Source organism: Orcinus orca, chromosome 3 (genome assembly GCF_937001465.1).
Source record: "Orcinus orca chromosome 3, mOrcOrc1.1, whole genome shotgun sequence".
NCBI lineage: Eukaryota > Metazoa > Chordata > Mammalia > Artiodactyla > Delphinidae > Orcinus > Orcinus orca.
In genome coordinates, this window is record NC_064561.1 from 112,264,120 (window position 1) to 112,277,532 (window position 13,413).

Genomic DNA, 13,413 nt, shown 5'->3' on the forward strand with positions numbered 1-13,413 from the left:
TCTGTATCAAATCATGCTTTATCCTGCGTAAATTCAATACCACACATGCAATCTACTAGTGCTGAACATCTTTTGTTTTTGCCGGCATAGCATCCATTCTCCTCCTTCTCTTAACAGCACCTTTGTTTTCTTTTGAGGAACTACCCCTATCCCATTTCAGGCAGTCTTGGTAGAACCCTCAACCACCTAGCTGACCCAAGCAAAGCCATGAAACTTTAACCTTTCCCTCAGTATTTGAATCCTGAGCAGTAACATAAGAATAAATGATGGTAGAGCAGATTCATCCCCATAGTGATCATCTGAAGAGGCTTCCTAAAACCTCTAACACCAAAGCTGCATGCTTCCTGTATCTTTGAGGCATGATTGTTCAGCCTGATTTTAAATTCTGTGAGTTACTCAATATACATATAATAAATCCTTTCCCTTCCCACCTCTACACACATACCTTTAAGTTAGACAGAGTTGGTTTCTTACTGTTTGGGACCAAATCACACAAGGACCTTGGGATAGGCATGACCCATCTACTGTCCCTATTCCAGAACCCTCCTTTCTTTCCTTACTTTTCTAACAGTTTAAAGAACTATTCATTTCAGGATAAAGAAGATGTGGTAATATATATACAATGGACTATTACTCAGCCATAAAAAAGAATGAAATAATGCCATTTGCAGCAACATGGATGGGTCTAGAGATTATCATACCAAGTGAAGTAAGTCAAACAGAGAAAGACAAATATCATATGATATCGCTTGTATGTGGAATCTAAAATGATGATACAAATGAACTTATTTACAAAACAGAAATAGACTCACAGACACAGAAAATACACTTATGGTTACCAAAGGGAAAAGAGAGGGAGGGATAAATTAAAAGAGCTTTGGATTAAAATATACACACTATTGTATATAAAATAGATAACCAACAAGGACATACTTGTTGCACAGGGAACTATACTCAGTATCTTGTAATAACATATAATGGAAAAGAATCTAAATATACATAATTATATATATAATTGAATCACTTTGCTGTACACCTGAAACTAACACAGCATTGTAAATCAACTACACTTCAATAAATTTTTCTTTACAAAAGAACTATTCAACATTCAATATTCATTTCCTTCATGTCAACCTCTCTCTAGCCAATATCCTCAACTTACTTGCACCATGTCTTTCTGTTTGCCTGATAAAAACTGCCTTCTCCACTCCTAGTGCTGGGACTGCTGGAGAAAATACTGCAACCGTTTGGGTTAGTGTCTTCACTCATTTTCAGTTTCTATTTTCAGTTAGATTTTCCATGCCACACAGAAATCTTCCTGTGTTTTTGCTCATTTCACTTCTCATTTTCCACAGTGATTTTAGAACCTTCTCCACTCTCCTCAAATCTCCAAGTAAATGACTCCTTCTCAAGAATGTCCATACAGAGAAAGTAAAAGCCATAGGATGGAAATTTACTCCTCTCCCAGGCAGGAAACTCTCAAACAAACCTGTATTAAACCCATTCTTCCCTCCTGGTCTCTGCTGGAGTGGGAACATGGTCTTTTCTCATACTTAAAACTAATCCTTAGGATTATGCTCTTAGATCCCATTCTTTTCTACCTTCTGAGAGAAGCAGCTTTATCAATTATCTCTGTCTCTTCTATTGATATATCTTTAAACTTACCCTCCAGATGGGCATCTTATAAAAAAACAATTCTTTCCTGAATGAGTCACCTTTTAGCTACTGCCCTTTCTCTTCTCATTCACAACTAAATTAAAGTAGTTGTATATCTGCCCTGCTTGTGGAAGGAAGGGCCCAGGAAGAAGAAACAATGGCAGCATGCGAGTCAGAGCCCACCTGGTACAGGGTGAAGACAGCATCACAGAAAGGTCAGTCCAGTGTGGAGAGGCCCAGCCTGAGTAGGGTGAGGATACATCCATGTAGAGGGGCAGTCTGATGTGGATAACAGAGCCCACACAGGAGAAAAGTGCATCTATATGGGAGAAGGGATGGCAGTGGAAAGGAGAGATTGATTACATACAGGGAGATTGGCTAAACAAGTAAATCTAATAAGGCCAAAGGGAGCCAGGTTTCTCAGCATCAAAAAAGAGGGTAGGGCTTCCCTGGGGGCGCAGTGGTTGAGAGTCCACCTGCTGATGCAGGGGACACGAGTTCGTGCCCCGGTCCTGGAAGATCCCACATGCCGCAGAGCGGCTGGGCCCATGAGCCATGGCCACTGAGCCTGCGCGTCTGGAGCTTGTGCTCCGCAACGGGAGGGGCCACAACAGTGAGAGGCCCGCGTACCGCAAAAAAAAAAAAAAAAAGGGGGGGTAACATATATGTAAAGGAAGAAAATTAGAAGAAACTCTGAGGTACTAGATTAGAACTAATGGTATCAGTGTACATTCATGGCCAGATAGATAGATATAATGCAAAGGTGTATACATACATTCATATATACATGCATATATGTCCTAGCTCTCTTCACTGAGCCTTCAAGCACCATACTCCAAAAGCAAAGAGCACACCTAGTGCCCAGATCCTGTCTTCTAAATATTATTCGCCACTAAAAAGACTCAGGTCTAAAATGGCTGATTCCAGGGCTAGGGTAGGGAAAGTACAAGATAAACTTGTTAATATCTTGTACCAGAAAGAAAGAAAGTAGTCAGAAAGTGATGGAAACATGTCAAGAGACACACAAGCTACCTGGAAGGGGTTTCCTGTAGCTAAATTGGGCACAATTTGAACATCAAGATAAATAATGATAGCAATGAATTAAGGCCCAATAGTACTACAAATAAATAAATGAGTATACTGAAAGTTTGATTAGGAATGATATACTTGCAGTCTCAAAGAACTTCCCTGCAAAATACTTACTAGTTACCAAAAAAAAAAAAAAAACTTCATTGTTAAGAATCTTGACAGACACATCCTTAATCAAGTGACCATTAGTAATGGGACAAATCAAAATTGTATGTCATCTAATAGGGTTCAATGAGAAGAAAACATCATCACTTTCGAGGTATTCCTGTCAAAATCTAATAATTTAGCTTTCTTCAGCTGAGCCAGAGAACACAGTGACTATTTCCTCAACTCTCTCAAGAATGCTTCATAACTAATACTGTTTTAGGTGTACTGAGAGAAGTTAATTTTTTCATACAATAGATGCTTTAGGATGTTAGGGTTTCATTCCCTTCCAGAACCCAGGCTGGAAAAGGCCCAGAGGTATAGTCCATAAAACAACCGATCTGTAATCTTCAAAATGTCAAGGTCATTAAAAACCAGGAAAGATTGTTTTGCTGCTCCCAACTGAAGGAGACTAAAGAGGCATGATAACTATATGCAGCAGGTGATTCTGAACTGTATCCTTTTGCTCTAAAGGATAGTATTAAGACAACAAACTTGATTGGGATTTGTGGAGTAGATGGTAGTCATGTATAATGTCAATGACCTGATTTCCACGGTTGTGTTATGTTTATGTAGGCAAATGTCCTTATTTATAGGAATACACAGTAAAGTATTCAGGGGTAGTGGAGCAGCATACTGGCAAATTACTTCCAAATGGTTCAGGAAAAAAAGTCTTTGTACTTTTTTATGCCTGGAAATTTTCTATCAATTTTTAATTGTTTCAGAATTATAAAAATCAAAAAAATTTTAAATGAACAAATATGAAACTGAACAAATACAAATTCACTATCATCCTCACTCCTTCTCATGTTCCTCATCTCAGTGAATTCCTGGTTTGCCCAAACAGGTTTTGTTCATTTCTGTTGTACCAACACAGACATTATTGGCCTCCTTTTCACTCTCAAGTGTCCCAACCAGGACAATCATAACATAAATGTTCTCACTGTAAGGTTCTGAAAATCTGGCCTCTGTTTACTTCTCTAGCTTGATCATTAAGCACTCCCCCAATTTCCCTCTCCTCGCTAGTGAATCTCAACTCTTTTGGGAAAGCTCTGCCTGAACACTGGATCAGGCTTCACTATATTTGCTAGATGCTCCCTAACGCTATACTAATCCTACTAGTAACTCTGTCTATTGCATACATATCTCTATTGTAACTATTTGTTTATATTCCCTCTTAAACTGCATTCCTGTACAGATAACTCTGCCACTCAGGGTGTGACCTTGAACAAGTTACTCAACCTTTCTAAGCCTCAATTTCCTCATCTGTAAAACAAGGATAACTGTATTGTTGTTAAGATCAAATGATATAAAGCGCATGAAGAGCTTAGCCCACCACCTTCATCATTTTATGTTTTAAGAATTATGTAAATAGTCAAACGTATTTTTTCTCTCTAGAGCTCCTTAGCTGTCTTCTTTTCATACCTAATCTTTTTATGTACCCTATTTATCAAGCAAGTAAAGATTGTTTCTTCTTAACACAAATATCACAAGTCTCTATGATAGAGTTTTTTTTGTTTTTTTTTTTTAATTTTGGCTGCGTTGGGTCTTCTTTGCTGCGTGCAGGCTAGAGTTCTTTTTAATTTTATTTACTTTTTTAAAGAAAACACATGTTCTTACAGAAAGTTATCTTCTGGGAAATAATACCAGAAACTATTAGCTCTGCTCAGGCAATGGGATATTTCTTTCCTTCCTTTCTAGTGAATAAACACATGTAAGTCCCCACAGCAAATTCTACATATATATAGTATAGCAAATATAGTGTGTGTGTGTGTGTGTGTGTATATATATATATATATACACACAAATATATAAATATATATATATAAGAAAATACACTTTTAACATATTACAAAACAATGAGTGCCAAATATATAAATTTGTGGAAAACAATGTTTTCAATCACTTAAAGAGTTGTTTATTAATAACTAAACATTGTTTTGGGAAAGAAAGTCCTCTTGTAAAAAAGAATAACAATTCAACAGTAACAATTAATGAGTCCTACATTGACAGACTGGACATTGAATATAATATATTTAAAGCTCTTTGGAGTCTCATAATTGTGAAGAAAAATATGTGGGTATTTTGAAGCTCTCTACCTTATATTGTGTTTCGTCTTCCAGAAGTGAAAATTCAGAATTACATGATTGTATATTTCTACTCACTGACTACACTTTCTCTAAATTTAACTATCATTGTTTTGTCTTTGTTAATTATATGATTTAATCATAGATCCCCTTTGCTTGGTAAAGCATATAAATACACTAACCACATCCCTAAAGCTTTTCTCTTCATTATTAAAGAAAAAGTAATTCATATTTTCAGAGTTAAATTTATACAAACAAATTTAATCCACAGTACTAACCATTGCTCATGCTTTGTGATATCTTGCAAGCATCTAGAATGTTACATCTCAAGTCATAAATGCATAAAAATCTGCTTCTCCACAGCAAAAATGGCACTATTTTCCACCTAATTGTTTCATTATTTTTAAAAATAAAAACATACTTAAAAATATAGGTGACCCTTGAGCAACATGGGTTTGAACTGCATGGATATGGGGATTTTTTTCCACTAAATACATACTAGAGTACTAGGCTATCCAAGGTTGCCTAGGGTTGGTTGAATCAGAGGTTGCAGGACCTTGGATTCGGAGGAACCTGGGAAATGGAGGGCTGACTATAAAGTTATACACGGATTATATGCACAGGGGAGGGGGAAGGTTGGTGCCTATAACCCTCAAGTTGGTCAAGAGTCAACAATGTATGTAGTCATTTTAAAATAATATATATTTTTAATGACCAGGGTTTCACATACCAGACTGATGAATTTACCAAACGTATGAATGAAGAAGTGTTTGTCTTCAGAAATGTTTTTAGTGATTTTATTTCTAAGAGAGATATCACCGATACATAATCTAAATATATGTAGCAAATAAAATATTACATAATTGAAATCTTTGAAATAAACCTATTACCTACTTGCAAATCTGTTCAGAATACTTTATTAAATGTCAGCTGTGAAACACTGTTAAAATACAGATAAACAATATTACAAGTTTCATTTAACTTCCCAAATTCTTACAGTCTTGTATTTTGCTCTCTGCTGTGGCACACAACTGGATTTTTCCTAAGCAATCAAAAGCAGGCTGGAAGACTCTTTGTTCATCAATTGTAAACAATATACCAAATGTAATATAAGTAGAAAAATGCCCAAAGAGGATATATGAATTTTAATATGATTATTACTTTATAACCATAAAACTTTAGCAAATAGTAATCCTTATTTGCTTTAACTAGTATTGGATAATACATCATGATGGTGACCTTGTGGCAATCGGCATACTTTTATAAAATGATGGTTTGAAACTTAAATCTTATTTTTAATTCTTCAGTCTCATGTGGTCCTCTGGGAAAACTTCCCATAAGATTCTACAATCTTACAGGGGCTTCCCTGGTGGCGCAGTGGTTGAGAGTCCGCCTGCCAGTGCAGGGGACACGGGTTCGAGCCCTGGTCTGGGAAGATCCCACATGCCGTGGAGCAAATAAGCCCGTGAGCCATAACTGCTGAGCCTGAGTGCCACGACTACTTGAGGCCCGCGCACTCAGAGCCTGCGCTCCGCAACGGGAGAAGCCACGGCAATGAGAGGCCCGCGCACCTCAACGAGGAGTGGCCCCCGCTCACCGCAACTGGAGAAAAGCCCGTGCGCAGCGGCGAAGACCCAACACAGCCAAAAATAAATAAATATAATAAATAAATTTAAATAAATAAGTAAAAATCAAGCTGTAAATTTACAATTTGTGCACTTTACTATGTGTATGTTAAAAAAAAAAGATTCTACAATCTTACAATGGAAAATTGCTTAAAGGTAACACTCCATTATCAATATATCACATATCAATAAATACTTATTGAGCGTGTATTATTTGCCAGGCACTACGCTAAGTGCTGGAAATATAAAAATGATTAACGCTTGAGCACTAGATAAGATATGGAGACTGCCCTTGAGAGGCTTAGAGTATTATGCAAGAGGCAATTAATGCACAAACTATATAAAAGATTGTTAAGGAACAGGGTCTTAAAAGGTGCTGTGTACAAAGAAGAGAAATATATAATCCAAACTAGGGGAGGAAAGGATGGTTACAGGAGCCTTCTTGGAGGAGTTATTAACAAATAAGCCTACTGACTTGCTTGCAGTATGGCCTAATGATTTAAGAGCACAGGTTCAAATCCTAGCACCACCTTTTACCAACTGTATACGTTTGGACAACTTACTTCATCATCCCAAGCTTGTTTCCTTGTTTACAAAATGGATATAATAGTATTCACTTCATTGGGCTGTTAAGAGGACTAAATAAGATAAGAGTAGAAACACCAAATAAGAGTAGAAAGCACAATGGCTGCTGTAAGATATGCTAGTATTCTGGTTGTTATAATGATGATCTCTTTCTCACATACACACCCCACTCAGTGAACCTGGTAGTTTCTGGACTTCTTGGCCAATGTATGCATGTGCCACACAGCTATAAAAGAAAAAACTGCTCCATCCTCACCCCCATCTTCTGTTATCATCCAGGCTTCCCAGTCCCCTGAAAAGTCTGCTTGACTTGCTGTCATTACCAGACATGCCTGCGCCATGCCCATTCGTTGAACGTGAGTCTGACCACAGAGGCATCTCTGGACTACCTGTCCACCACCACTCTCCTCTCATCCTTCACTGTCCCCCATATCCACCAGGAGACAGATCTCTTGGCTTTCAGCCCCACACTAGTCTCTGATGGGTCTTTCTTACCAGTGTTTTGGTGATTTTTATGCATTTCACTTAATCAGCTTTGCCCTCTAACTATTGGCCACCACTGTCTCCAAGCCAGTGGCCAACATTTCATTTCATTTGGAGTTACCATCATTGCAGAGACAGAAAAAAAAAAAAAAATATATATATATATATATATATATATATATATATATATATATATATATATGATTAGAACAAAATCATCAAGCTTTGTGAGGTTGAGAAAAGCTAGTGCTAGAAAAAGAATAACATTTGGGTCTTTTGTTCTTTCCTACTTTATCCTCTTTAGGATCATGACTCTATTTTACAATCCAGTGTTTGCCTGCAATAATCTCCCACTGGCTAGTTTTCTATCAAGTGACCCTTTCTGAAAGGTTTTCTCCCTCCTATTCATTTGCAGAAAGACCTATGGGAGGGGCAGGGCTCAACTCAATTTCTTCTTACACATTCACCTTTCTGAGGGCTTTTACCAAGTTTCACCAAAACAGATTCAAATGATAGCAATAAATAATAATAATAATAAATGACAAATTAAAGTTAAAAGATGTTTCCCTATTCAAGTGGCTCACTGGTAGAACTAAGTGTTCCTTATTTCTAAGAGTGCAAAAGATATGATTTGGACATTATAAGTATTGGGTAAAAGGGCATCTACTCTAGCTTCCAAATTCTGTTTTTAACACATACCTTACAAAATTGTTTTGGCTTTATCTAAGCACTACTCCCACTTTCTAAAAACCAAGACACACTGTATTATTTTAATTTGTAAATTATTCATGATTTAATTCTGTTCTTCACTTTGGATACTTTGCTTTATACATCTTCACGACAGCATGTGTAACTCCCTGCCAACAAAATCCTTCATATATGTTTCAAAGTCCAAAATATTAAAGCATTAAATTTCTTTCAATCAGATTCTCTGCAGCAAAATAATTTGAAACTCTTACATGACCACAAAATGTTATAGCAAGTTGAGGAAGAAAATTTTAGTTGCCTCATGTTTCCACTGAAATGTATTAAGAAGTTTATACAAGAACTACAAAGATGTTTATGTTACAAAAACGACAAATATAAAGCTAATTGCTGATGATCCACATATGAATTTACTATGTCATAGACTGAAACTGTGATTTTAAGGTTTAGCTATCACCTAACCTGTTCCATAATCCTGAAACAAGGTCATTTGAAATTTGTAAAATTCTGGAGACAGTGAGTCCTCAGCAAACTTTTAAACTTAAATTGCCCCTCCTCCTTACAGCTTTTCACATGAAACACTTCCTTCATCATAGCTACTTCTTCAGTGTGGTAGCAAGTAAAATTCCCCAACAACAGAAATGAAAGTAACATGAAAACTGAGCTGATTACAGATGGGTGAGGAGCAAGAATTCTCTCTTACAATTTTTAAATTACGATATTAATAATAATTAACCACAATAAATAAAACTAACCTTAGATGGCAGACCTTTGTAAAATGCTTCCATTAAACAGTATTGAAAAGGTAGTGGCAGTGAGTAACAAGTTTTGGGTTTTTTAAATCATTCATAATGATCCTCAACATCAAAAGAAAAAATGTAGATGACTGGAAGGGTAAAATTCTCCAAGTAAGATATTGAACATGAAATTCCAGTTAGCCAAATATGAGTTTTATGTAAAAAACTGAGAACTCGTTCCTTTCAATTATACTTTGCCACTAAAACCCAATATCCATCAGAAAATATGAGTTATTATAATTAGAATTCTTTTACCCTCATTACATAATGCTGTGCCTGGTCAAAAATCATAAAATAGTTCAGAAAAGAAATTTAGCATTTCTGATCCTTCTTGTAGGCCTGATGCCACTTTGAGCCTGGATGAATAAAGTTTTTCAACTCATCTAACTTAGCAGGGCCTAAGTGTTACAAATTAATTAAAGAGACTATACCTTTGGAGCTACTAATCAAATCTGTTGTCAAAATAGCCTACTAGACTCAACAACGAGAAAACAAACAACCCGATTAAAAAATGGGCAGAGGGTCTGAATAGACATTTTTCCGAAGAAGACATACAGATGGCCAACAGGCAGATAATTTCCTAATTATCAGGAAACGCAAACAAAAACCACAATGAGATCTCACCTCACGCCTGTTAGCATGGCTACTATCAAAGAGACAAGAAATGACAAATGTTGGAGAGAATGCAAAGAAAAAGGAACCCTCATACATTGTTGGTGGAACTGTAAATTGGTGCAGCCACAGTGGAAACCAGTAGGGAGATTCCTCAAAAAATTAAGAACTACCATATGACCCAGCTATTCCATGTCTGTGTATTTACTCGAAGCACACGGAACCACTAATTTGAAAAGATACGTGCACCCTCATATTCACTGCAGAATTGTTTATAATTGCCAAAATATGGATACAACTTAAGTGTCCATAGATGGATGAATGGATAAAGGTGCGTTATATATACAAAGCGGATTATTACTTGGTTATAAAAAGAGAAGGAAATCCTGCCATCCGCAACGACATGAATGGACCTGGACAGCATTATGCTAAGTGAAATAAGTCAAATGGAGAAAGACAAATACCTTATGATTTCACTCATATGTGGAATCTAAAAAGACAAAACAAGTGAACAAACAAAATAAAATAAAAATAAACTCATAGATACAGAGATCAGCTTAGTGGTTACCAGAGGGAAAGGGGGTTTGGAGGGTGGGTGAAAATGGGGAAGGGGATGGTGGTGAATGGCAATTAGACTTGTGGTAGTGATCACTTTGTCGTGTGTACAGGTGTCAAATTATAATGCTATACACCTAAAGCTTATGTAATTTTTTTAAAGTTTAAAAAGTGTACTTGATAAGAAGCACTATCATTGCTTAACTGGTAATGCTTTTCTTTCTTAGTTGTACATCTAGATGGAAATGTAACAAAATGTTAACAGTGGCATCTCCGGGTGAATAGTAGAATTACGAATGATTATATATTAAATCGAAAATCAAAAATAAGAAGATTAAATGGCATTCACGTAACACATACCACACTATTTAACGATGGAAAACAGAAACCAAATTTGGTACTGAATTTTATCACAAAATCCACAAGACATTAAAACATGTATTAAGTACAAAGAATGTAACAAACATATATAAAATTAACATAAAAAACAAATCTTACTCATTTTGCTAATACTATGTATAGCAAATCTTACCTCTAATGTCCACATCAAAGTCAAATTTGCTGCATCTTGAAGATGTTAGAGTTGAGCCAGAGTTGCAAAATCTTGAAAGGCAGAGTTAAGACTTAAAAAACAAACAAACAAAACCTCCCTTAGTTCTACAGCACTCAAGCCTGTCAGGTGTTAGTTAAAATAAGGAGTAAGCATGGATTTCATATTTTTCCTTAAGAAATAGGTTTCGACTGCTGATACAGTTTTTCTTACAACCACAAAGCAAAACTTTCAGTTGAGATGGATTGTTGGGTTTTTTTAAATGATACTGAGCATTTTGATATAATGTGAAAAACTCCAGACTTGGCAGTAATTTTGACATGTTGCCTCAGTATTATATACCGTGATAGCAATTATCATTTGTCTGTTTTTGACAGAGTTCTTGAGATTGAGTTTAAACCTTTATACAGTAAGGTGGAACAGCCATGGAGTTTAAAATCCAAGAAACAAATACCATAAGAAGAGCTTCCCATATAAGTTCTGAAGCAGCTATAAAAAGGGGAGGGAGGGCTTCCCTGGTGGTGCAGTGGTTGAGAATCTGCCTGCCAGTGCAGGGGACACGGGTTCGAGCCCTGGTCTGGGAAGATCCCACATGCCACGGAGCAACTGGGCCCGTGAGCCACAACTACTGAGCCTGCGCATCTGGAGCCTGTGCTCCGCAATGGGAGAGGCCCGTGCACCGCGATGAAGAGTGGCCCCCGCTTGCCGCAACTAGAGAAAGCCCTCGCACAGAAACGAAGACCCAACACAGCCAAAAATAAATAAATAAATTTATTTTAAAAAAAAAAAAAAAGGGGGAGGGAACTGGTTACTCTGCCTAGTCAGAGTTTTATTCAGTTGTGCCAGAAGGAGGGAGACAACACAGCCGTGGGATACTGTTCTGGGCACGGAAAGCAGCTTGTAACTGCATGTTGGCAAGGGGGAGACAGGCTAACAAAGGGGACAGAAGATGTACTTGACAGTAGAGAGGGTTAGCAGATGAGTAGGAGGAGATGGCATATGAGACGTAGGCTGGGGTGTGGTAGGAAAGAGCCTTGGTGGTAAAGATGAACAGCTTCAATTTCACGCAAAATACAATAAAGGCCCAGTAAAGCAAGTCCAGAAGCCGCAAATAATGGCTACAGTACAGCATTTCAAGCTGTTTACAGGGTAGATATTTAGATAAGGAGTCTTGAAAAGGGGAGGTTATAAAAGTCATGAGAGAAAACATTCAAAACTTAGTCCAAGTGTTTTCATGGAAATGAAAACACAAGCAGGGATTTAGAGGTGCCAGAGTTGGTTGTTTGTTTCTGATGTTTTCATAGTTTGAATAAATAGGAGGAGGAAAACAAAATGAAGCAAGTAAACTCAAGTTTAGGTGTTTAAGAAATAGTCACATGACTGAATCCAAAGAGAAGAAAGGTGATAATTAGGGTAAGTGAGAAGGATCTTAAGTAAAAATTATAGGGGATAAGAATTTCTTGGCAACTTGTCAGTTACTAAAGTGTTTAGGAAGACATTGTAAAAAAAAAAAATAAAGAGAAGTAGAAAAATAAATAATGATAATGATTTATAATATCCTAAAGGGTTCAAACAGAAGGAATAATGTAATAGAGTGACAGGGTTGAATCATTTAATGTGCTTAAACAATTTTCCAAACTACGAGTAAATCTCAAGTTTTTGGTTAAATGGAATTCTAGTTTGATTTAAACAGCTGATTCTTATTTTTTCAAAAATAAGTTATATTCCGACTGGAGAGATTTTACTAAAAATTCTGAAGAATTCAGCAATTGTTCACTAGCCCTTAATAATTTAAAACAGCTTTGGTAATAAAGGCATCATTGTGAACTGTGCTTTTAAATCCACACCCAAAGTTGTTTGAATGGTTAGTATATTTGACCTTAACGCTAACACTTTAATAAATTTACCACTAGGTGGCGAAAAAAACCCAAATAGTATCTGTTAACAAAGCTAGTACAAGATCCCAAGTACTTGAACAACTAAAATAGCCACCAGGTGTCATCCAAGAGAGGAAAAAAAAAAAAAAAAAAAAAAAGACTATTCTCCCCACTCAAATACAAAAATTCAGTTTTAAGCACAACCATCTAAGCTCTATCAGAGGTAAATACCCTGTCCATTAACTGTCTAAATAGTTTGCATATTTATACACTATATAATTTATACAATGCTCTTGACTCCAAGATACTGCCTTTCAACTAAAACCCAACTAAGTAAAATTTAATTTCTTTAAAAAAAACAACAAAAAAACCAGCAAGACCAATGAACGAGCTCAATGTATTGTGACTCATAGTTTCAACCTATCCAAATACACTGCACAAAAGAACCTAAAACGGCTTAGACACAGACAGCCAAGAATCTTCCAAAGTGTATTTGGTTATGTATATATACTTCCAGATTCATATTCTTTTTCCCTATATTTCTCTCCTATAAGCAATTTCATTGATTGCAAAAAAATCTAGATAATTATGCTGTTATGCCTTGAATTCCGGTGTGATTTTACAAAAGCACTGAAATTTGTTACCAAA

At 36.4% G+C, this 13,413-nt stretch overlaps 1 long non-coding RNA gene across 1 annotated transcript in view; it reads right to left on the minus strand.

The window, feature by feature from the left end:
* Positions 1-13,413, minus strand: part of LOC117195725 (uncharacterized) — a 45,378-nt gene that overhangs the window by 27,886 nt on the left and 4,079 nt on the right. Inside the window, exons 2-3 of the long non-coding RNA XR_004475523.2 lie at positions 10,871-10,961; positions 1,840-1,975 (exon numbers count right to left, since the gene is read on the minus strand). This is a non-coding gene — a long non-coding RNA (uncharacterized LOC117195725). The remainder of the gene's footprint in view (positions 1-1,839; positions 1,976-10,870; positions 10,962-13,413) is intronic.